This window comes from Rhipicephalus microplus, chromosome 3, assembly GCF_043290135.1.
Source record: "Rhipicephalus microplus isolate Deutch F79 chromosome 3, USDA_Rmic, whole genome shotgun sequence".
NCBI classification, from domain to species: Eukaryota; Metazoa; Arthropoda; class Arachnida; order Ixodida; family Ixodidae; genus Rhipicephalus; species Rhipicephalus microplus.
Genome location: NC_134702.1, coordinates 158,797,970 through 158,815,665, shown reverse-complemented (window position 1 = coordinate 158,815,665; position 17,696 = coordinate 158,797,970). Strand labels below are relative to the sequence as shown.

Here is a 17,696-nt window from a genome sequence, read left to right as displayed (position 1 = left end):
CTGTCATCAAGTCTCCAATTAGTGCACGGTTTGTAACTTCAATAGTTTTACCCTGTTGGCCAAATGGCTAACCGATCTTTCCGTTACTCTCCGTTCTCCGGCATGGTCTAGTGTCTAGGATACCTGGCTCTCACCCAGGAGGCCCGGTTGCGATTCCCGGTGTCGGAGGTATTTTCTTTTATATGCTATTATCAAGTCTCCAATTTGCGCATGGTATGTAACTTCAATAGTTTTACCGTGTCGGTCAAATGGCTAAGCGATCGCTCCGTCCCTTTATGTTCTCCGGCGTGGTCTAGTGGCTAGGATATCTGGCTCTCACCCAGGAGACCCGGGTTCGATTCGCGGTGTCGGAAGTATTTTCTTTTATCTGCTATCATCAAGTCTCCAAATTGCGCACGCTGTATAACTGCAATACATTTACCCTGTTGGTCGAATGGCTAAGCGATCGCTCCGTCCCTCTCCGTTCTCCGGCATGGTCTAGTGGCTAGGATACCTACGGCACTCTCACCCAGGAGGCCTGCGTGCGATTCCCGGTGTCGGAAGTATTTTTTATCTGCTATCATCAAGTCTCCAATTTGCGCATACGATATAACTTCAATACTTTTACCCTGTTGGCCGAATGGCTAAGCGATCGCTCAGTCCTTCTCCGTTCTCCGGCATGATCTAGTGGCTAGGATACCTAGCTCTCACCCAGGAGGCCTGGATTCGATTCCCGGTGTCGGAAGTATTTTGTTTTATCTGCTGTCTTCAAGCCTCCAATTTGCGCATGCTTTGTAACTTCAATACTTTTACCCTGTTGGCGGAATATCTAAGCAATCGTTCCGTCCTTCTCCGTTCTCCGGCGTGGTCTAGTGGCTAGGATATCTGGCTCTCTCCCAGGAGACCCTGGTTCGATTCTTGGTGTTGGAAGTATTTTTTTATCTGCTGTCATCAAGTCTCCAATTTGCGCACCGTATGTAACTTGAATAGTTTCACCCTGTTGGCCGAATGGCTAAGCGATCGCTCCGTCCCTCTCCGTTCTCTGGCATGGTCTAGTGGCTTGGATACCTGGCTCTCACCAAGGAGGCCCGGGTACGATTCCCGGTGTCGGAAGTATTTTTTATCTGCTACTATCAAGTATCCGATTTACGCACGCTATGTAAGTTCAATACTTTTACCCTGATGGCCAAATGGCTAAGCGATCGTTCCGTCCCTCTCCGTTCTCCGGCATAGTCTAGTGGCTAGGATACCTGGCTCTCACCCAGGAGGCCCGGGTTCGATTGCCGGTGTCGGAAGTATTTTCTTTTATCTGCTATCATCAAGTCTCCAATTTGCGCACGCTATGTAACTTCAATACTTTTACCCTGTTGGCCGAATCGCTAAGCGATCGCTCCGTCCCTCTTTGTTCTCCGGCATGGTCTAGTGGCTAGGATACCTGGCTCTCATCAGGAGGCCCGGGTTCGATTTGCGGTGTCGGAAGTATTTTCTTTTAGCTGCTGTCATCAAGTCTTCAATTTGCGCACGCTATGTATGTTCAATAGTTTTACCCTGTTGGCCGAATGGCTAAGCGATCACTCCGTCCCTCTCAAATCTCTGGCATGGTCTAGTGGCTAGGATACCTGGCTCTCACCCAGCAGGCCCGGGTACGATTCCCGGTGTCAGAAGTTTTTTCTTTTATCTGCTGTCATCAAGTCTCCAATTTGCGCACGGTATGTAACTTCAATAGTTTTACCCTGTTGGCCGAATGGCTAAGCGATCTCTCCGTCCCTCTCCGTTCTCCGGCATGGTCTAGTGTCTAGGATACCTGGCTCTCACCCAGGAAGCCCGGTTGCGATTCCTGGGGCCGGGAGTATTTTTTTTTATCAGCTATCATCAAGTCTCCAAATTGCGCACGCTATGTATCTTCAATACTTCTACCCTGTTGGCCAAATGGCTAAGCGATCGCTCCGTCCCTCTCTGTTCTCCGGCATAGTCTAGTGGCTAGGATACCTGGCTTTCACCCAGGAGGCCCTGGTTCGATTCCCGGTGTCGGAAGTATTTTCTTTTATCTGCTGTCATCAAGTCTCCAATTTGCGCACGCTGTATAACTTAAACAGTTTCACCCTGTTGGCCAATTCGCTAAGCGATCGCTCCGTCCCTCTCCGTTATCCGGCATGGTCTAGTGGCTAGGATACCTGGCTCGCACCCAGGAGGCCCGGGTACGATTCCCGGTGTCAGAAGTTTTTTCTTTTATCTGCTGTCATGAAGTCTCTAATTTGCGCTTGGTATATAACTTTAATAGTTTTACCCTGTTGGTCAAATGGCTAAGCGATCGCTCCGTCCCTCTCCGTTCTCCGGCGTGGTCTAGTGGCTAGGATATCTGACTCTCACCCTGGAGACCCGGGTTTGATTCCCGGTGTCGGAAGTATTTTCTTTTATCTGCTATCATCAAGTCTCCAATTTGCGCATGCTATGTAACTTCAATACGTTTACCCTGTTGGCCAAATCGCTAAGCGATCGCTCCGTCCCTCTCCGTTCTCCGGCATGGTCTAGTGGCTAGGATACCTGGCTCGCACCCAGGAGGCCCGGGTGCGATTTTCGGTGTCGGAAGTATTTTCTTTTATCTGCTGTCATCAAGTCTCCAATTTGTGCACGGTTTGTAACTTCATTAGTTTTACCCTGTTGGCCAAATGGCTAAGCGATCTTTCCGTTACTCTCCGTTCTCCGGCATGGTCTAGTGTCTAGGATACCTGGCTCTCATCCAGGAGGCCCGGTTGCGATTCCCGGTGTCGGAGGTATTTTCTTTTATATGCTATCATCAAGTCTCCAATTTGCGCATGGTATGTAACTTCAATAGTTTTACCGTGTTGGTCAAATGGCTAAGCGATCGCTCCGTCCCTTTGCGTTCTCCGGCGTGGTCTAGTGACTAGGATATCTGGCTCTCACCCAGGAGGCCCGGGTTCGACTTGCGGTGTCGGAAGTATTTTCTTTTTGCTGCTGTCATCAAGTCTTCAATTTGCGCACGGTATGTAACTTCAATAGTTTTACCCTGTTGGTCGAATGGCTAAGCGATCTCTCCGTCCCTCTCCGTTCTCCCGCATGGTCTAGTGTCTAGGATACCTGGCTCTCACCCAGGAAGCCCGGTTGCGATTCCTGGGGTCGGGAGTATTTTCTTTTATCAGCTATCATCAAGTCTCCAAATTGCGCACGCTATCTATCTTCAATATTCAATGCCAGAGAACGGAGAGGGACAGAGCGATCGCTCTGTCCCTCTCCGTTCTCTGGCATGGTCTAGTGGCTTGGACACCTGGCTCTCACCCAGGAGGCCCGGGTACGATTCCCGGTGTCGGAAGTATTTTTTATCTGCTATTATCAAGTATCCAATTTACGCACGTTATGTAACTTCAATACTTTTACCCTGTTGGCCAAATGGCTAAGTGATCGCTCCGTCCCTCTCTGTTCTTCGGCATGGTCTAGTGGCTAGGATACCTGGCTCTCACCCAGGAGGCCCGGGTTCGATTCCCGGTGTCGGAAGTATTTTCTTTTATCTGCTATCATCAAGTCTCCAATTTGCGCACGCTATATAACTTCAATACTTTTACCCTGTTGGCCGAATCGCTAAGCGATCGCTCCGTCCCTCTCCGTTCTCCGGCATGGTCTAGTGGCTAGGATACCTGGCTTTCACCCAGAAGGCCCGGGTTTGATTCCCGGTGTCGGAAGTATTTTCTTTTAGCTGCTGTCATCAAGTCTTCAATTCGCGCACGGTATGTAACTTCAACAGTTTTACCCTGTTGGCCGAATGGCTAAGCGATCTCTCCGTCCCTCTCCGTTCTCCGGCATGGTCTAGTGTCTAGGATACCTGGCTCTCACCCAGGAAGCCCGGTTGCGATTCCTGGGGTCGGGAGTATTTTTTTTCAGCTATCATCAAGTCTCCAAATTGCGCACGCTATGTATCTTCAATACTTCTACCTTGTTGGCCGAATGGCTAAGCGATCGCTCCGTCCTTCTCCGTTCTCCCGCATGGTCTAGTGGCTAGGATACCTGGTTTTCACCCAGGAGGCCCTGGTTCGATTCCCGGTGTCGGAAGTATTTTCTTTTATCTGCTGTCATCAAGTCTCCAATTTGCGCACGCTATGTAACTTCAATAGTTTTACCCTGTTGGCCGAATCACTAAGCGTTCGCTCCGCCTTTCTCCTTTTTCCGGCATGGTCTAGTGGCTAGGATACCTGGCTCTCACCCATGAGGCCCGGGTACGATTCCCGGTGTCGAAAGTTTTTTCTTTTATCTGCTGTCATGAAGTCTCTAATTTGCGCTTGGTATATAACTTCAAAAGTTTTACCCTGTTGGTCAAATGGCTAAGCGATCGCTCCGTCCCTCTCCGTTCTCCGGCGTGGTCTAGTGGCTAGGATATCTGACTCTCACCCTGGAGACCCGGGTTTAATTCCCGGTGTCGGAAGTATTTTCTTTTATCTGCTATCATCAAGTCTCCAATTTGCGCATGCTATGTAACTTCAATACGTTTACCCTGTTGGCCAATTCGCTAAGCGATCGCTCCGTCCCTCTCCGTTATCCGGCATGGTCTAGTGGCTAGGATACCCGGCTCGCACCCAGGAGGCCCGGGTGCGATTTCCGGTGTCGGAAGTATTTTCTTTTATCTGCTGTCATCAAGTCTCCAATTTGTGCATGGTTTGTAACTTCATTAGTTTTACCCTGTTGGCCAAATGGCTAAGCGATCTTTCCGTTACTCTCCGTTCTCCGGCATGGTCTAGTGTCTAGGATACCTGGCTCTCACCCAGGAGGCCCGGTTGCGATTCCCGGTGTCGGAGGTATTTTCTTTTATATGCTATCATCAAGTCTCCAATTTGCGCATGGTATGTAACTTCAATAGTTTTACCGTGTTGGTCAAATGGCTAAGCGATCGCTCCGTCCCTTTGCGTTCTCTGGCGTGGTCTAGTGGCAAGGATATCTGGCTCTCACCCAGGAGACCCGGGTTCGATTCGCGGTGTCGGAATTATTTTCTTTTATCTGCTATTATCAAGTCTCCAAATTGCGCACGCTGTATAACTGCAATACTTTTACCCTGTTGGTCGAATGGCTAAGCGATCGCTCCGTCCGTCTACGTTCTCCGGCATGGCCTAGTGGCTAGGATACCTGGCTCTCACCCAGGAGGCCCGGGTTCGATTCCCAGTGTCAGAAGTATTTTTTTATCTGCTGTCATCAAGTCTCCGATTTGCGCACGCTATGTAACTTCAATAGTTTTACCCTGTTGGCCGAATGGCTAAGCGATCGCTCCGTCCCTCTCCATTCTACTGCATGGTCTAGTGTCTAGGATACCTACGGCGCTCTCACCCAGGAGGCCCGCGTGCGATTCCCGGTGTCGGAAGTATTTTTTTATCTGCTATAATCAAGTCTCCAATTTGCGCATACGATATAACTTCACTACTTTTACCCTGTTGGCCGAATGGCTAAGCGATCGCTCAGTCCCTCTCCGTTCTCCGGCATGGTCTAGTGGCTAGGATACCTGGCTCTCACCCAGGAGGCCCGGGTACGATTCCCGGTGTCGAAAGTTTTTTCTTTTATCTGCTGTCATGAAGTCTCTAATTTGCGCATGGTATATAACTTCAAAAGTTTTACCCTGTTGGTCAAATGACTAAGCGATCGCTCCGTCTTTCTCCCTTTTCCGGCATGGTCTAGTGGCTAGGATACCTGGCTCTCACCCAGAAGGCCCGGGTACGATTCCCGGTGTCGAAAGTTTTTTCTTTTATCTGCTGTCATGAAGTCTCTAATTTGCACATGGTATATAACTTCAAAAGGTTTACCCTGTTGGTCAAATCGCTAAGCGATCGCTCCGTCCCTCTCCGTTCTCCAGCATGGTCTAGTGGCTAGGATACCTGGCTCGCACCCAGGAGGCCCGGGTGCGATTTCCGGTGTCGGAAGTATTCTCTTTTATCTGCTGTCATCAAGTCTCCAATTAGTGCACGGTTTGTAACTTCAATAGTTTTACCCTGTTGGCCAAATGGCTAACCGATCTTTCCGTTACTCTCCGTTCTCCGGCATGGTCTAGTGTCTAGGATACCTGGCTCTCACCCAGGAGGCCCGGTTGCGATTCCCGGTGTCGGAGGTATTTTCTTTTATATGCTATCATCAAGTCTCCAATTTGCGCATGGTATGTAACTTCAATAGTTTTACCGTGTCGGTCAAATGGCTAAGCGATCGCTCCGTCGCTTTGCGTTCTCCGGCGTGGTCTAGTGGCTAGGATATCTGGCTCTCACCCAGGAGACCCGGGTTCGATTCGCGGTGTCAGAAGTATTTTCTTTTATCTGCTATCATCAAGTCTCCAAATTGCGCACGCTGTATATCTGCAAATCATTTACCCTTTTGGTCGAATGGCTAAGCGATCGCTCCGTCCCTCTCCGTTCTCCGGCATGGTCTAGTGGCTAGGATACCTGGCTCTCACCCACGAGGCCCGGATTCAATTCCCGGTGTCAGAAGTATTTTTTTAATCTGCTGTCATCAAGTCTCAGATTTGCGCACGCTATGTAACTTCAATAGTTTTACCCCGTTGGCCGAATGGCTAAGCGATCGCTCCGTTCCTCTCCATTCTACAGCATGGTCTAGTGTCTAGGATACCTACGGCACTCTCACCCAGGAGGCCTGCGTGCGATTCCCGGTGTCGGAAGTATTTTTTATCTGCTATCATCAAGTCTCCAATTTGCGCATACGATATAACTTCAATACTTTTACCCTGTTTGCCAAATGGCTAAGCGATCGCTCCGTCCCCCTCCGTTCACCGGCATGGTCTAGTGGCTAGGATACCTGGCTCTCACCCAGGAGGCCCGAGTACGATTCCCGGTGTCGGAAGTATTTTTTATCTGCTATTATCAAGTCTCCAATTCATGCACGCTATGTAACTTCAATACTTTTACCCTGTTGGCCGAATGGCTAAGTGATCGCTTCGTCCCTCTTCGTTCTCCGGCATGGTCTAGTGGCTAGAATTCCTGGCCCTCACCCAGGAGGCCCGGGTTCGATTCCCGGTGTCGGAAGTATTTTATTTTATCTGCTATAATCAAGTCTCCAATTTGCGCACGCTATGTAACTTCAATACTTTTACCCTGTTGGCCGAATAACTAAGCGTTCGCTCCGTCTTTCTCCCTTTTCCGGCATGGTCTAGTGGCTAGGATACCCTGCTCTCACCCAGGAGGCCCGGGTACAATTCCCGGTGTCGAAAGTCTTTTCTTTTATCTGCTGTCATGAAGTCTCTAATTTGCGCATGGTATATAACTTCAAAAGTTTTACCTTGTTGGTCAAATGGCTAAGCGATCGCTCCGTCCCTCTACGTTCTCCGGCGTGCTTTAGTGGCTAGGATGCCTGACTCTCACCCTGGAGACCCGGGTTTGATTCCCGGTGTCGGAAGTATTTTCTTTTATCTGCTATCATCAAGTCTTCAATTTGCGCATGCTATGTAACTTCAATACTTTTACCCTGTTGGCCGAATAACTAAGCGTTCGCTCCGTCTTTCTCCCTTTTCCGGCATGGTATAGTGGCTAGGATACCTGGCTCTCACCCAGGAGGCCCGGGTACGATTCCCGGTGTCGAAAGTTTTTTCTTTTATCTGCTGTCTTGAAGTCTCTAATTTGCGCATGGTATATAACTTCAAAAGTTTTACCCTGTTGGTAAAATCGCTAAGCGATCGCTCCGTCCCTCTCCGTTCTCCGGCATGGTCTAGTGGCTAGGATACCTGGCTCGCACCCAGGAGGCCCGGGTGCGATTTCCGGTGTCGGAAGTATTTTCTTTTATCTGCTGTCATCAAGTCTACAATTTGTGCCCGGTTTGTAACTTCAATACTTTTACCCTGTTGGCCAATTGGCTAAGCGATCTTTCCGTTACTCTCCGTTCTCCGGCATGGTCTAGTGTCTAGGATACCTGGCTCTCACCCAGGAGGCCCGGTTGCGATTCCCAGTGTCGGAGGTATTTTCTTTTATATGCTATCATCAAGTCTCCAATTTGCGCACGCTAGGTAACTTCATTACTTTTACCCTGTTAGCCGAATCGCTAAGCGATCGCTCTGTCCCTCTCCGTTCTCTGGCATGGTCTAGTGGCTTGGATACCTGGCTCTCACCCAGGAGGCCCGGGTACGATTCCCGGTGTCGGAAGTATTTTTTATCTGCTATTATCAAGTATGCAATTTACGCACGCTATGTAACTTCAATACTTTTACCCTGTTGGCCGAATGGCTAAGCCATCGCTCCGTCCCTCTCCGTTCTCCGGCATGGTCTAGTGGCTAGGATACCTGGCTTTCACCCAGGAGGCCCGGGTTCGATTCCCGGTGTCGGAAGTATTTTCTTTTATCTGCTATCATCAAGTCTCCAATTTGCGCACGCTATGTAACTTCAATACTTTTACCCTGTTGGCCGAATCGCTAAGTGATCGCTCCGTCCCTCTCCGTTCTCCGGCATGGTCTAGTGGCTAGGATACCTGGCTCTCATCAGGAGGCCCGGGTTCGATTTGCGGTGTCGGAAGTATTTTCTTTTAGCTGCTATCATCAAGTCTTCAATTTGCGCACGCTATGTATCTTCAATAGTTTTACCCTGTTGGCCGAATGGCTAAGCGATCGCTCCGTCCCTCTTCGTTCTCCGGCATGGTCTAGTGGCTAGGATACCTGGCTCTCACCCAGGAGGCCCGGGTTCGATTCCCGATGTCGGAAGTATTTTCTTTTATCTGCTGTTATCAAGTCTCCAATTTGCGCACGCTATGCAACTTCAATACTTTTTTCCTGTTGCCCGAATGGCTAAGGGATGGCTCCATCCCTCTCCGTTCTCTGGCATGGTCTAGTGGCTAGGATATCTAGCTCTCACCCAGGAGTCCCGGGTTCGATTCCCGGTGTCGGAAGTATTTTCTTTTATCTGCTATCACCAAGCCTCCAATTTGCGCATGCTTTGTATCTTCAATACTTTTACACTGTTGGCCGAATGGCTAAGCGATCGCTCTGTCCCTCTCCGTTCTCCGGCATGGTCTAGTGGCTAGGATACCTGGCTCTCACCCAGGAGGCCCGGGTACGATTCCCGGTGTCGAAAGTTTTTTCTTTTATCTGCTGTCATGAAGTCTCTAATTTGCGCATGGTATATAACTTCAAAAGTTTTACCCTGTTGGTCAAATGACTAAGCGATCGCTCCGTCTTTCTCCCTTTTCCGGCATGGTCTAGTGGCTAGGATACCTGGCTCTCACCCAGAAGGCCCGGGTACGATTCCCGGTGTCGAAAGTTTTTTCTTTTATCTGCTGTCATAAAGTCTCTAATTTGCACATGGTATATAACTTCAAAAGGTTTACCCTGTTGGCAAATCGCTAAGCGATCGCTCCGTCCCTCTCCGTTCTCCAGCATGGTCTAGTGGCTAGGATACCTGGCTCGCACCCAGGAGGCCCGGGTGCGATTTCCGGTGTCGGAAGTATTCTCTTTTATCTGCTGTCATCAAGTCTCCAATTAGTGCACGGTTTGTAACTTCAATAGTTTTACCCTGTTGGCCAAATGGCTAACCGATCTTTCCGTTACTCTCCGTTCTCCGGCATGGTCTAGTGTCTAGGATACCTGGCTCTCACCCAGGAGGCCCGGTTGCGATTCCCGGTGTCGGAGGTATTTTCTTTTATATGCTATCATCAAGTCTCCAATTTGCGCATGGTATGTAACTTCAATAGTTTTACCGTGTCGGTCAAATGGCTAAGCGATCGCTCCGTCCCTTTGCGTTCTCCGGCGTGGTCTAGTGGCTAGGATATCTGGCTCTCACCCAGGAGACCCGGGTTCGATTCGCGGTGTCAGAAGTATTTTCTTTTATCTGCTATCATCAAGTCTCCAAATTGCGCACGCTGTATAACTGCAATACATTTACCCTGTTGGTCGAATGGCTAAGCGATCGCTCCGTCCCTCTCCGTTCTCCGGCATGGTCTAGTGGCTAGGATACCTGGCTCTCACCCACGAGGCCCGGATTCAATTCCCGGTGTCAGAAGTATTTTTTTAATCTGCTGTCATCAAGTCTCAGATTTGCGCACGCTATGTAACTTCAATAGTTTTACCCCGTTGGCCGAATGGCTAAGCGATCGCTCCGTTCCTCTCCATTCTACAGCATGGTCTAGTGTCTAGGATACCTACGGCACTCTCACCCAGGAGGCCTGCGTGCGATTCCCGGTGTCGGAAGTATTTTTTATCTGCTATCATCAAGTCTCCAATTTGCGCATACGATATAACTTCAATACTTTTACCCTGTTGGCCGAATAGCTAAGCGATCGCTCAGTCCTTCTCCGTTCTCCGGCATGATCTAGTGGCTAGGATACCTAGCTCTCACCCAGGAGGCCTGGATTCGATTCCCGGTGTCGGAAGTATTTTGTTTTATCTGCTGTCTTCAAGCCTCCAATTTGCGCATGCTTTGTAACTTCAATACTTTTACCCTGTTGGCGGAATATCTAAGCAATCGTTCCGTCCTTCTCCGTTCTCCGGCGTGGTCTAGTGGCTAGGATATCTGGCTCTCACCCAGGAGACCCTGGTTCGATTCTTGTTGTCGGAAGTATTTTTTTATCTGCTGTCATCAAGTCTCCAATTTGCGCACCGTATGTAACTTGAATAGTTTCACCCTGTTGGCCGAATGGCTAAGCGATCGCTCCGTCCCTCTCCGTTCTCTGGCATGGTCTAGTGGCTTGGATACCTGGCTCTCACCAAGGAGGCCCGGGTACGATTCCCGGTGTCGGAAGTATTTTTTATCTGCTACTATCAAGTATCCGATTTACGCACGCTATGTAACTTCAATACTTTTACCCTGATGGCCAAATGGCTAAGCGATCGTTCCGTCCCTCTCCGTTCTCCGGCATAGTCTAGTGGCTAGGATACCTGGCTCTCACCCAGGAGGCCCGGGTTCGATTGCCGGTGTCGGAAGTATTTTCTTTTATCTGCTATCATCAAGTCTCCAATTTGCGCACGCTATGTAACTTCAATACTTTTACCCTGTTGGCCGAATCGCTAAGCGATCGCTCCGTCCCTCTTTGTTCTCCGGCATGGTCTAGTGGCTAGGATACCTGGCTCTCATCAGGAGGCCCGGGTTCGATTTGCGGTGTCGGAAGTATTTTCTTTTAGCTGCTGTCATCAAGTCTTCAATTTGCGCACGCTATGTATCTTCAATAGTTTTACCCTGTTGGCTGAATGGCTAAGCGATCACTCCGTCCCTCTCAAATCTCTGGCATGGTCTAGTGGCTAGGATACCTGGCTCTCACCCAGCAGGCCCGGGTACGATTCCCGGTGTCAGAAGTTTTTTCTTTTATCTGCTGTCATCAAGTCTCCAATTTGCGCACGGTATGTAACTTCAATAGTTTTACCCTGTTGGCCGAATGGCTAAGCGATCTCTCCGTCCCTCTCCGTTCTCCGGCATGGTCTAGTGTCTAGGATACCTGGCTCTCACCCAGGAAGCCCGGTTGCGATTCCTGGGGTCGGGAGTATTTTTTTTATCAGCTATCATCAAGTCTCCAAATTGCGCACGCTATGTATCTTCAATACTTCTACCCTGTTGGCCAAATGGCTAAGCGATCGCTCCGTCCCTCTCCGTTCTCCGGCATAGTCTAGTGGCTAGGATACCTGGCTTTCACCCAGGAGGCCCTGGTTCGATTCCCGGTGTCGGAAGTATTTTCTTTTATCTGCTGTCATCAAGTCTCCAATTTGCGCACGCTATGTAACTTAAACAGTTTCACCCTGTTGGCCAATTCGCTAAGCGATCGCTCCGTCCCTCTCCGTTATCCGGCATGGTCTAGTGGCTAGGATACCTGGCTCGCACCCAGGAGGCCCGGGTACGATTCCCGGTGTCAGAAGTTTTTTCTTTTATCTGCTGTCATGAAGTCTCTAATTTGCGCTTGGTATATAACTTTAATAGTTTTACCCTGTTGGTCAAATGGCTAAGCGATCGCTCCGTCCCTCTCCGTTCTCCGGCGTGGTCTAGTGGCTAGGATATCTGACTCTCACCCTGGAGACCCGGGTTTGATTCCCGGTGTCGGAAGTATTTTCTTTTATCTGCTATCATCAAGTCTCCAATTTGCGCATGCTATGTAACTTCAATACGTTTACCCTGTTGGCCAAATCGCTAAGCGATCGCTCCGTCCCTCTCCGTTCTCCGGCATGGTCTAGTGGCTAGGATACCTGGCTCGCACCCAGGAGGCCCGGGTGCGATTTTCGGTGTCGGAAGTATTTTCTTTTATCTGCTGTCATCAAGTCTCCAATTTGTGCACGGTTTGTAACTTCATTAGTTTTACCCTGTTGGCCAAATGGCTAAGCGATCTTTCCGTTACTCTCCGTTCTCCGGCATGGTCTAGTGTCTAGGATACCTGGCTCTCATCCAGGAGGCCCGGTTGCGATTCCCGGTGTCGGAGGTATTTTCTTTTATATGCTATCATCAAGTCTCCAATTTGCGCATGGTATGTAACTTCAATAGTTTTACCGTGTTGGTCAAATGGCTAAGCGATCGCTCCGTCCCTTTGCGTTCTCCGGCGTGGTCTAGTGACTAGGATATCTGGCTCTCACCCAGGAGGCCCGGGTTCGACTTGCGGTGTCGGAAGTATTTTCTTTTAGCTGCTGTCATCAAGTCTTCAATTTGCGCACGGTATGTAACTTCAATAGTTTTACCCTGTTGGTCGAATGGCTAAGCGATCTCTCCGTCCCTCTCCGTTCTCCCGCATGGTCTAGTGTCTAGGATACCTGGCTCTCACCCAGGAAGCCCGGTTGCGATTCCTGGGGTCGGGAGTATTTTCTTTTATCAGCTATCATAGAGTCTCCAAATTGCGCACGCTATCTATCTTCAATACTTCTACCTTGTTGGCCGAATGGCTAAGCGATCGCTCCGTCCTTCTCCGTTCTCCGGCATGGTCTAGTGGCTAGGATACCTGGCTTTCACCCAGGAGGCCCGGGTTCGATTGCCGGTGTCGGAAGTATTTTCTTTTATCTGCTGTCATCCAGTCTCCAATTTGCGCACGCTATGTAACTTCAATAGTTTTACCCTGTTCGCCGAATGGCCAAGCGATCGCTCCGTCCCTCTCCGTTCTACAGCATGATCTAGTGTCTAGGATACCTATTGCGCTCTCACCCAGGAGGCCCGCGTCCGATTCCCGGTGTCGGAAGTATTTTCTTTTATCTGCTATCATCAAGTCTTCAATTTGCGCATGCTATGTAACTTCAATACTTTTACCCTGTTGGCCGAATAACTAAGCGTTCGCTCCGTCTTTCTCCCTTTTCCGGCATGGTATAGTGGCTAGGATACCTGGCTCTCACCCAGGAGGCCCGGGTACGATTCCCGGTGTCGAAAGTTTTTTCTTTTATCTGCTGTCTTGAAGTCTCTAATTTGCGCATGGTATATAACTTCAAAAGTTTTACCCTGTTGGTAAAATCGCTAAGCGATCGCTCCGTCCCTCTCCGTTCTCCGGCATGGTCTAGTGGCTAGGATACCTGGCTCGCACCCAGGAGGCCCGGGTGCGATTTCCGGTGTCGGAAGTATTTTCTTTTATCTGCTGTCATCAAGTCTACAATTTGTGCACGGCTTGTAACTTCAATACTTTTACCCTGTTGGCCAATTGGCTAAGCGATCTTTCCGTTACTCTCCGTTCTCCGGCATGGTCTAGTGTCTAGGATACCTGGCTCTCACCCAGGAGGCCCGGTTGCGATTCCCGGTGTCGGAGGTATTTTCTTTTATCTGCTATCATCAAGTCTCCAATTTGCGCACGCTATGTAACTTCAATACTTTTACCCTGTTGGCCGAATCGCTAAGTGATCGCTCCGTCCCTCTCCGTTCTCCGGCATGGTCTAGTGGCTAGGATACCTGGCTCTCATCAGGAGGCCCGGGTTCGATTTGCGGTGTCGGAAGTATTTTCTTTTAGCTGCTATCATCAAGTCTTCAATTTGCGCACGCTATGTATCTTCAATAGTTTTACCCTGTTGGCCGAATGGCTAAGCGATCGCTCCGTCCCTCTTCGTTCTCCGGCATGGTCTAGTGGCTGGGATACCTGGCTCTAACCCAGGAGGCCCGGGTTCGATTCCCGATGTCGGAAGTATTTTCTTTTATCTGCTGTTATCAAGTCTCCAATTTGCGCACGCTATGCAACTTCAATACTTTTTTCCTGTTGCCCGAATGGCTAAGGGATGGCTCCATCCCTCTCCGTTCTCTGGCATGGTCTAGTGGCTAGGATACCTAGCTCTCACCCAGGAGTCCCGGGTTCGATTCCCGGTGTCGGAAGTATTTTCTTTTATCTGCTATCACCAAGCCTCCAATTTGCGCATGCTTTGTATCTTCAATACTTTTACACTGTTGGCCGAATGGCTAAGCGATCGCTCTGTCCCTCTCCGTTCTCCGGCATGGTCTAGTGGCTAGGATACCTGGCTCTCACCCAGGAGGCCCGGGTACGATTCCCGGTGTCGAAAGTTTTTTCTTTTATCTGCTGTCATGAAGTCTCTAATTTGCGCATGGTATATAACTTCAAAAGTTTTACCCTGTTGGTCAAATAACTAAGCGTTCGCTCCGTCTTTCTCCCTTTTCCGGCATGGTATAGTGGCTAGGATACCTGGCTCTCACCCAGGAGGCCCGGGTACGATTCCCGGTGTCGAAAGTTTTTTCTTTTATCTGCTGTCTTGAAGTCTCTAATTTGCGCATGGTATATAACTTCAAAAGTTTTACCCTGTTGGTAAAATCGCTAAGCGATCGCTCCGTCCCTCTCCGTTCTCCGGCATGGTCTAGTGGCTAGGATACCTGGCTCGCACCCAGGAGGCCCGGGTGCGATTTCCGGTGTCGGAAGTATTTTCTTTTATCTGCTGTCATCAAGTCTACAATTTGTGCACGGTTTGTAACTTCAATACTTTTACCCTGTTGGCCAATTGGCTAAGCGAGCTTTCCGTTACTCTCCGTTCTCCGGCATGGTCTAGTGTCTAGGATACCTGGCTCTCACCCAGGAGGCCCGGTTGCGATTCCCGGTGTCGGAGGTATTTTCTTTTATATGCTATCATCAAGTCTCCAATTTGCGCATGGTATGTAACTTCAATAGTTTTACCGTGTCGGTCAAATGGCTAAGCGATCGCTCCGTCCCTTTGCGTTCTCCGGCGTGGTCTAGTGGCTAGGATATCTGGCTCTCACCCAGGAGACCCGGGTTCGATTCGCGGTGTCAGAAGTATTTTCTTTTATCTGCTATCATCAAGTCTCCAAATTGCGCACGCTGTATAACTGCAATACATTTACCCTGTTGGTCGAATGGCTAAGCGATCGCTCCGTCCCTCTCCGTTCTCCGGCATGGTCTAGTGGCTAGGATACCTGGCTCTCACCCACGAGGCCCGGATTCAATTCCCGGTGTCAGAAGTATTTTTTTAATCTGCTGTCATCAAGTCTCAGATTTGCGCACGCTATGTAACTTCAATAGTTTTACCCCGTTGGCCGAATGGCTAAGCGATCGCTCCGTTCCTCTCCATTCTACAGCATGGTCTAGTGTCTAGGATACCTACGGCACTCTCACCCAGGAGGCCTGCGTGCGATTCCCGGTGTCGGAAGTATTTTTTATCTGCTATCATCAAGTCTCCAATTTGCGCATACGATATAACTTCAATACTTTTACCCTGTTGGCCGAATAGCTAAGCGATCGCTCAGTCCTTCTCCGTTCTCCGGCATGATCTAGTGGCTAGGATACCTAGCTCTCACCCAGGAGGCCTGGATTCGATTCCCGGTGTCGGAAGTATTTTGTTTTATCTGCTGTCTTCAAGCCTCCAATTTGCGCATGCTTTGTAACTTCAATACTTTTACCCTGTTGGCGGAATATCTAAGCAATCGTTCCGTCCTTCTCCGTTCTCCGGCGTGGTCTAGTGGCTAGGATATCTGGCTCTCACCCAGGAGACCCTGGTTCGATTCTTGTTGTCGGAAGTATTTTTTTATCTGCTGTCATCAAGTCTCCAATTTGCGCACCGTATGTAACTTGAATAGTTTCACCCTGTTGGCCGAATGGCTAAGCGATCGCTCCGTCCCTCTCCGTTCTCTGGCATGGTCTAGTGGCTTGGATACCTGGCTCTCACCAAGGAGGCCCGGGTACGATTCCCGGTGTCGGAAGTATTTTTTATCTGCTACTATCAAGTATCCGATTTACGCACGCTATGTAACTTCAATACTTTTACCCTGATGGCCAAATGGCTAAGCGATCGTTCCGTCCCTCTCCGTTCTCCGGCATAGTCTAGTGGCTAGGATACCTGGCTCTCACCCAGGAGGCCCGGGTTCGATTGCCGGTGTCGGAAGTATTTTCTTTTATCTGCTATCATCAAGTCTCCAATTTGCGCACGCTATGTAACTTCAATACTTTTACCCTGTTGGCCGAATCGCTAAGCGATCGCTCCGTCCCTCTTTGTTCTCCGGCATGGTCTAGTGGCTAGGATACCTGGCTCTCATCAGGAGGCCCGGGTTCGATTTGCGGTGTCGGAAGTATTTTCTTTTAGCTGCTGTCATCAAGTCTTCAATTTGCGCACGCTATGTATCTTCAATAGTTTTACCCTGTTGGCTGAATGGCTAAGCGATCACTCCGTCCCTCTCAAATCTCTGGCATGGTCTAGTGGCTAGGATACCTGGCTCTCACCCAGCAGGCCCGGGTACGATTCCCGGTGTCAGAAGTTTTTTCTTTTATCTGCTGTCATCAAGTCTCCAATTTGCGCACGGTATGTAACTTCAATAGTTTTACCCTGTTGGCCGAATGGCTAAGCGATCTCTCCGTCCCTCTCCGTTCTCCGGCATGGTCTAGTGTCTAGGATACCTGGCTCTCACCCAGGAAGCCCGGTTGCGATTCCTGGGGTCGGGAGTATTTTTTTTATCAGCTATCATCAAGTCTCCAAATTGCGCACGCTATGTATCTTCAATACTTCTACCCTGTTGGCCAAATGGCTAAGCGATCGCTCCGTCCCTCTCCGTTCTCCGGCATAGTCTAGTGGCTAGGATACCTGGCTTTCACCCAGGAGGCCCTGGTTCGATTCCCGGTGTCGGAAGTATTTTCTTTTATCTGCTGTCATCAAGTCTCCAATTTGCGCACGCTATGTAACATAAACAGTTTCACCCTGTTGGCCAATTCGCTAAGCGATCGCTCCGTCCCTCTCCGTTATCCGGCATGGTCTAGTGGCTAGGATACCTGGCTCGCACCCAGGAGGCCCGGGTACGATTCCCGGTGTCAGAAGTTTTTTCTTTTATCTGCTGTCATGAAGTCTCTAATTTGCGCTTGGTATATAACTTTAATAGTTTTACCCTGTTGGTCAAATGGCTAAGCGATCGCTCCGTCCCTCTCCATTCTCCGGCGTGGTCTAGTGGCTAGGATATCTGACTCTCACCCTGGAGACCCGGGTTTGATTCCCGGTGTCGGAAGTATTTTCTTTTATCTGCTATCATCAAGTCTCCAATTTGCGCATGCTATGTAACTTCAATACGTTTACCCTGTTGGCCAAATCGCTAAGCGATCGCTCCGTCCCTCTCCGTTCTCCGGCATGGTCTAGTGGCTAGGATACCTGGCTCGCACCCAGGAGGCCCGGGTGCGATTTTCGGTGTCGGAAGTATTTTCTTTTATCTGCTGTCATCAAGTCTCCAATTTGTGCACGGTTTGTAACTTCATTAGTTTTACCCTGTTGGCCAAATGGCTAAGCGATCTTTCCGTTACTCTCCGTTCTCCGGCATGGTCTAGTGTCTAGGATACCTGGCTCTCATCCAGGAGGCCCGGTT

The 17,696-nt window shown here is 49.6% G+C and overlaps 39 non-coding genes across 39 annotated transcripts; all 39 read left to right on the top strand.

Moving 5' to 3' along the window:
- Positions 1–281: 281 nt before the first annotated feature.
- TRNAE-CUC (transfer RNA glutamic acid (anticodon CUC)) lies at positions 282–353 on the top strand. Its single transcript has one exon. It is a non-coding gene; the product is annotated as a tRNA-Glu (tRNA).
- A 299-nt stretch (positions 354–652) lies between these two features.
- TRNAE-CUC (transfer RNA glutamic acid (anticodon CUC)) lies at positions 653–724 on the top strand. Its single transcript has one exon. It is a non-coding gene; the product is annotated as a tRNA-Glu (tRNA).
- Positions 725–1,202: 478 nt separating this feature from the next.
- Positions 1,203–1,274, top strand: TRNAE-CUC (transfer RNA glutamic acid (anticodon CUC)). Its single transcript has one exon. It is a non-coding gene; the product is annotated as a tRNA-Glu (tRNA).
- Positions 1,275–1,941: 667 nt separating this feature from the next.
- TRNAE-UUC (transfer RNA glutamic acid (anticodon UUC)) lies at positions 1,942–2,013 on the top strand. The gene has a single exon. It is a non-coding gene; the product is annotated as a tRNA-Glu (tRNA).
- Positions 2,014–2,126: 113 nt separating this feature from the next.
- Positions 2,127–2,198, top strand: TRNAA-CGC (transfer RNA alanine (anticodon CGC)). Its single transcript has one exon. It is a non-coding gene; the product is annotated as a tRNA-Ala (tRNA).
- Positions 2,199–3,238: 1,040 nt separating this feature from the next.
- On the top strand, positions 3,239–3,310 carry TRNAE-CUC (transfer RNA glutamic acid (anticodon CUC)). Its single transcript has one exon. It is a non-coding gene; the product is annotated as a tRNA-Glu (tRNA).
- Positions 3,311–3,420: 110 nt separating this feature from the next.
- On the top strand, positions 3,421–3,492 carry TRNAE-CUC (transfer RNA glutamic acid (anticodon CUC)). The gene has a single exon. It is a non-coding gene; the product is annotated as a tRNA-Glu (tRNA).
- A 113-nt stretch (positions 3,493–3,605) lies between these two features.
- TRNAE-UUC (transfer RNA glutamic acid (anticodon UUC)) lies at positions 3,606–3,677 on the top strand. Its single transcript has one exon. It is a non-coding gene; the product is annotated as a tRNA-Glu (tRNA).
- A 295-nt stretch (positions 3,678–3,972) lies between these two features.
- On the top strand, positions 3,973–4,044 carry TRNAE-UUC (transfer RNA glutamic acid (anticodon UUC)). Its single transcript has one exon. It is a non-coding gene; the product is annotated as a tRNA-Glu (tRNA).
- A 113-nt stretch (positions 4,045–4,157) lies between these two features.
- Positions 4,158–4,229, top strand: TRNAE-CUC (transfer RNA glutamic acid (anticodon CUC)). Its single transcript has one exon. It is a non-coding gene; the product is annotated as a tRNA-Glu (tRNA).
- An 853-nt stretch (positions 4,230–5,082) lies between these two features.
- TRNAE-CUC (transfer RNA glutamic acid (anticodon CUC)) lies at positions 5,083–5,154 on the top strand. The gene has a single exon. It is a non-coding gene; the product is annotated as a tRNA-Glu (tRNA).
- Positions 5,155–5,452: 298 nt separating this feature from the next.
- Positions 5,453–5,524, top strand: TRNAE-CUC (transfer RNA glutamic acid (anticodon CUC)). Its single transcript has one exon. It is a non-coding gene; the product is annotated as a tRNA-Glu (tRNA).
- Positions 5,525–5,637: 113 nt separating this feature from the next.
- TRNAE-CUC (transfer RNA glutamic acid (anticodon CUC)) lies at positions 5,638–5,709 on the top strand. The gene has a single exon. It is a non-coding gene; the product is annotated as a tRNA-Glu (tRNA).
- Positions 5,710–5,822: 113 nt separating this feature from the next.
- Positions 5,823–5,894, top strand: TRNAA-CGC (transfer RNA alanine (anticodon CGC)). Its single transcript has one exon. It is a non-coding gene; the product is annotated as a tRNA-Ala (tRNA).
- A 1,035-nt stretch (positions 5,895–6,929) lies between these two features.
- On the top strand, positions 6,930–7,001 carry TRNAE-CUC (transfer RNA glutamic acid (anticodon CUC)). The gene has a single exon. It is a non-coding gene; the product is annotated as a tRNA-Glu (tRNA).
- A 483-nt stretch (positions 7,002–7,484) lies between these two features.
- TRNAE-CUC (transfer RNA glutamic acid (anticodon CUC)) lies at positions 7,485–7,556 on the top strand. Its single transcript has one exon. It is a non-coding gene; the product is annotated as a tRNA-Glu (tRNA).
- A 113-nt stretch (positions 7,557–7,669) lies between these two features.
- Positions 7,670–7,741, top strand: TRNAA-CGC (transfer RNA alanine (anticodon CGC)). The gene has a single exon. It is a non-coding gene; the product is annotated as a tRNA-Ala (tRNA).
- A 298-nt stretch (positions 7,742–8,039) lies between these two features.
- Positions 8,040–8,111, top strand: TRNAE-CUC (transfer RNA glutamic acid (anticodon CUC)). The gene has a single exon. It is a non-coding gene; the product is annotated as a tRNA-Glu (tRNA).
- Positions 8,112–8,221: 110 nt separating this feature from the next.
- On the top strand, positions 8,222–8,293 carry TRNAE-UUC (transfer RNA glutamic acid (anticodon UUC)). Its single transcript has one exon. It is a non-coding gene; the product is annotated as a tRNA-Glu (tRNA).
- A 297-nt stretch (positions 8,294–8,590) lies between these two features.
- TRNAE-CUC (transfer RNA glutamic acid (anticodon CUC)) lies at positions 8,591–8,662 on the top strand. Its single transcript has one exon. It is a non-coding gene; the product is annotated as a tRNA-Glu (tRNA).
- A 113-nt stretch (positions 8,663–8,775) lies between these two features.
- TRNAE-CUC (transfer RNA glutamic acid (anticodon CUC)) lies at positions 8,776–8,847 on the top strand. The gene has a single exon. It is a non-coding gene; the product is annotated as a tRNA-Glu (tRNA).
- Positions 8,848–8,960: 113 nt separating this feature from the next.
- Positions 8,961–9,032, top strand: TRNAE-CUC (transfer RNA glutamic acid (anticodon CUC)). Its single transcript has one exon. It is a non-coding gene; the product is annotated as a tRNA-Glu (tRNA).
- A 113-nt stretch (positions 9,033–9,145) lies between these two features.
- TRNAE-CUC (transfer RNA glutamic acid (anticodon CUC)) lies at positions 9,146–9,217 on the top strand. The gene has a single exon. It is a non-coding gene; the product is annotated as a tRNA-Glu (tRNA).
- A 112-nt stretch (positions 9,218–9,329) lies between these two features.
- On the top strand, positions 9,330–9,401 carry TRNAA-CGC (transfer RNA alanine (anticodon CGC)). Its single transcript has one exon. It is a non-coding gene; the product is annotated as a tRNA-Ala (tRNA).
- An 853-nt stretch (positions 9,402–10,254) lies between these two features.
- On the top strand, positions 10,255–10,326 carry TRNAE-CUC (transfer RNA glutamic acid (anticodon CUC)). The gene has a single exon. It is a non-coding gene; the product is annotated as a tRNA-Glu (tRNA).
- A 478-nt stretch (positions 10,327–10,804) lies between these two features.
- TRNAE-CUC (transfer RNA glutamic acid (anticodon CUC)) lies at positions 10,805–10,876 on the top strand. The gene has a single exon. It is a non-coding gene; the product is annotated as a tRNA-Glu (tRNA).
- Positions 10,877–11,542: 666 nt separating this feature from the next.
- TRNAE-UUC (transfer RNA glutamic acid (anticodon UUC)) lies at positions 11,543–11,614 on the top strand. Its single transcript has one exon. It is a non-coding gene; the product is annotated as a tRNA-Glu (tRNA).
- A 113-nt stretch (positions 11,615–11,727) lies between these two features.
- On the top strand, positions 11,728–11,799 carry TRNAA-CGC (transfer RNA alanine (anticodon CGC)). The gene has a single exon. It is a non-coding gene; the product is annotated as a tRNA-Ala (tRNA).
- Positions 11,800–12,837: 1,038 nt separating this feature from the next.
- Positions 12,838–12,909, top strand: TRNAE-UUC (transfer RNA glutamic acid (anticodon UUC)). The gene has a single exon. It is a non-coding gene; the product is annotated as a tRNA-Glu (tRNA).
- A 302-nt stretch (positions 12,910–13,211) lies between these two features.
- On the top strand, positions 13,212–13,283 carry TRNAE-CUC (transfer RNA glutamic acid (anticodon CUC)). The gene has a single exon. It is a non-coding gene; the product is annotated as a tRNA-Glu (tRNA).
- Positions 13,284–13,396: 113 nt separating this feature from the next.
- TRNAA-CGC (transfer RNA alanine (anticodon CGC)) lies at positions 13,397–13,468 on the top strand. The gene has a single exon. It is a non-coding gene; the product is annotated as a tRNA-Ala (tRNA).
- A 667-nt stretch (positions 13,469–14,135) lies between these two features.
- TRNAE-CUC (transfer RNA glutamic acid (anticodon CUC)) lies at positions 14,136–14,207 on the top strand. The gene has a single exon. It is a non-coding gene; the product is annotated as a tRNA-Glu (tRNA).
- Positions 14,208–14,320: 113 nt separating this feature from the next.
- TRNAE-CUC (transfer RNA glutamic acid (anticodon CUC)) lies at positions 14,321–14,392 on the top strand. Its single transcript has one exon. It is a non-coding gene; the product is annotated as a tRNA-Glu (tRNA).
- Positions 14,393–14,505: 113 nt separating this feature from the next.
- Positions 14,506–14,577, top strand: TRNAE-CUC (transfer RNA glutamic acid (anticodon CUC)). Its single transcript has one exon. It is a non-coding gene; the product is annotated as a tRNA-Glu (tRNA).
- Positions 14,578–14,690: 113 nt separating this feature from the next.
- On the top strand, positions 14,691–14,762 carry TRNAA-CGC (transfer RNA alanine (anticodon CGC)). The gene has a single exon. It is a non-coding gene; the product is annotated as a tRNA-Ala (tRNA).
- Positions 14,763–15,615: 853 nt separating this feature from the next.
- On the top strand, positions 15,616–15,687 carry TRNAE-CUC (transfer RNA glutamic acid (anticodon CUC)). The gene has a single exon. It is a non-coding gene; the product is annotated as a tRNA-Glu (tRNA).
- A 478-nt stretch (positions 15,688–16,165) lies between these two features.
- On the top strand, positions 16,166–16,237 carry TRNAE-CUC (transfer RNA glutamic acid (anticodon CUC)). Its single transcript has one exon. It is a non-coding gene; the product is annotated as a tRNA-Glu (tRNA).
- Positions 16,238–16,903: 666 nt separating this feature from the next.
- Positions 16,904–16,975, top strand: TRNAE-UUC (transfer RNA glutamic acid (anticodon UUC)). Its single transcript has one exon. It is a non-coding gene; the product is annotated as a tRNA-Glu (tRNA).
- A 113-nt stretch (positions 16,976–17,088) lies between these two features.
- Positions 17,089–17,160, top strand: TRNAA-CGC (transfer RNA alanine (anticodon CGC)). The gene has a single exon. It is a non-coding gene; the product is annotated as a tRNA-Ala (tRNA).
- Positions 17,161–17,696: the final 536 nt, after the last annotated feature.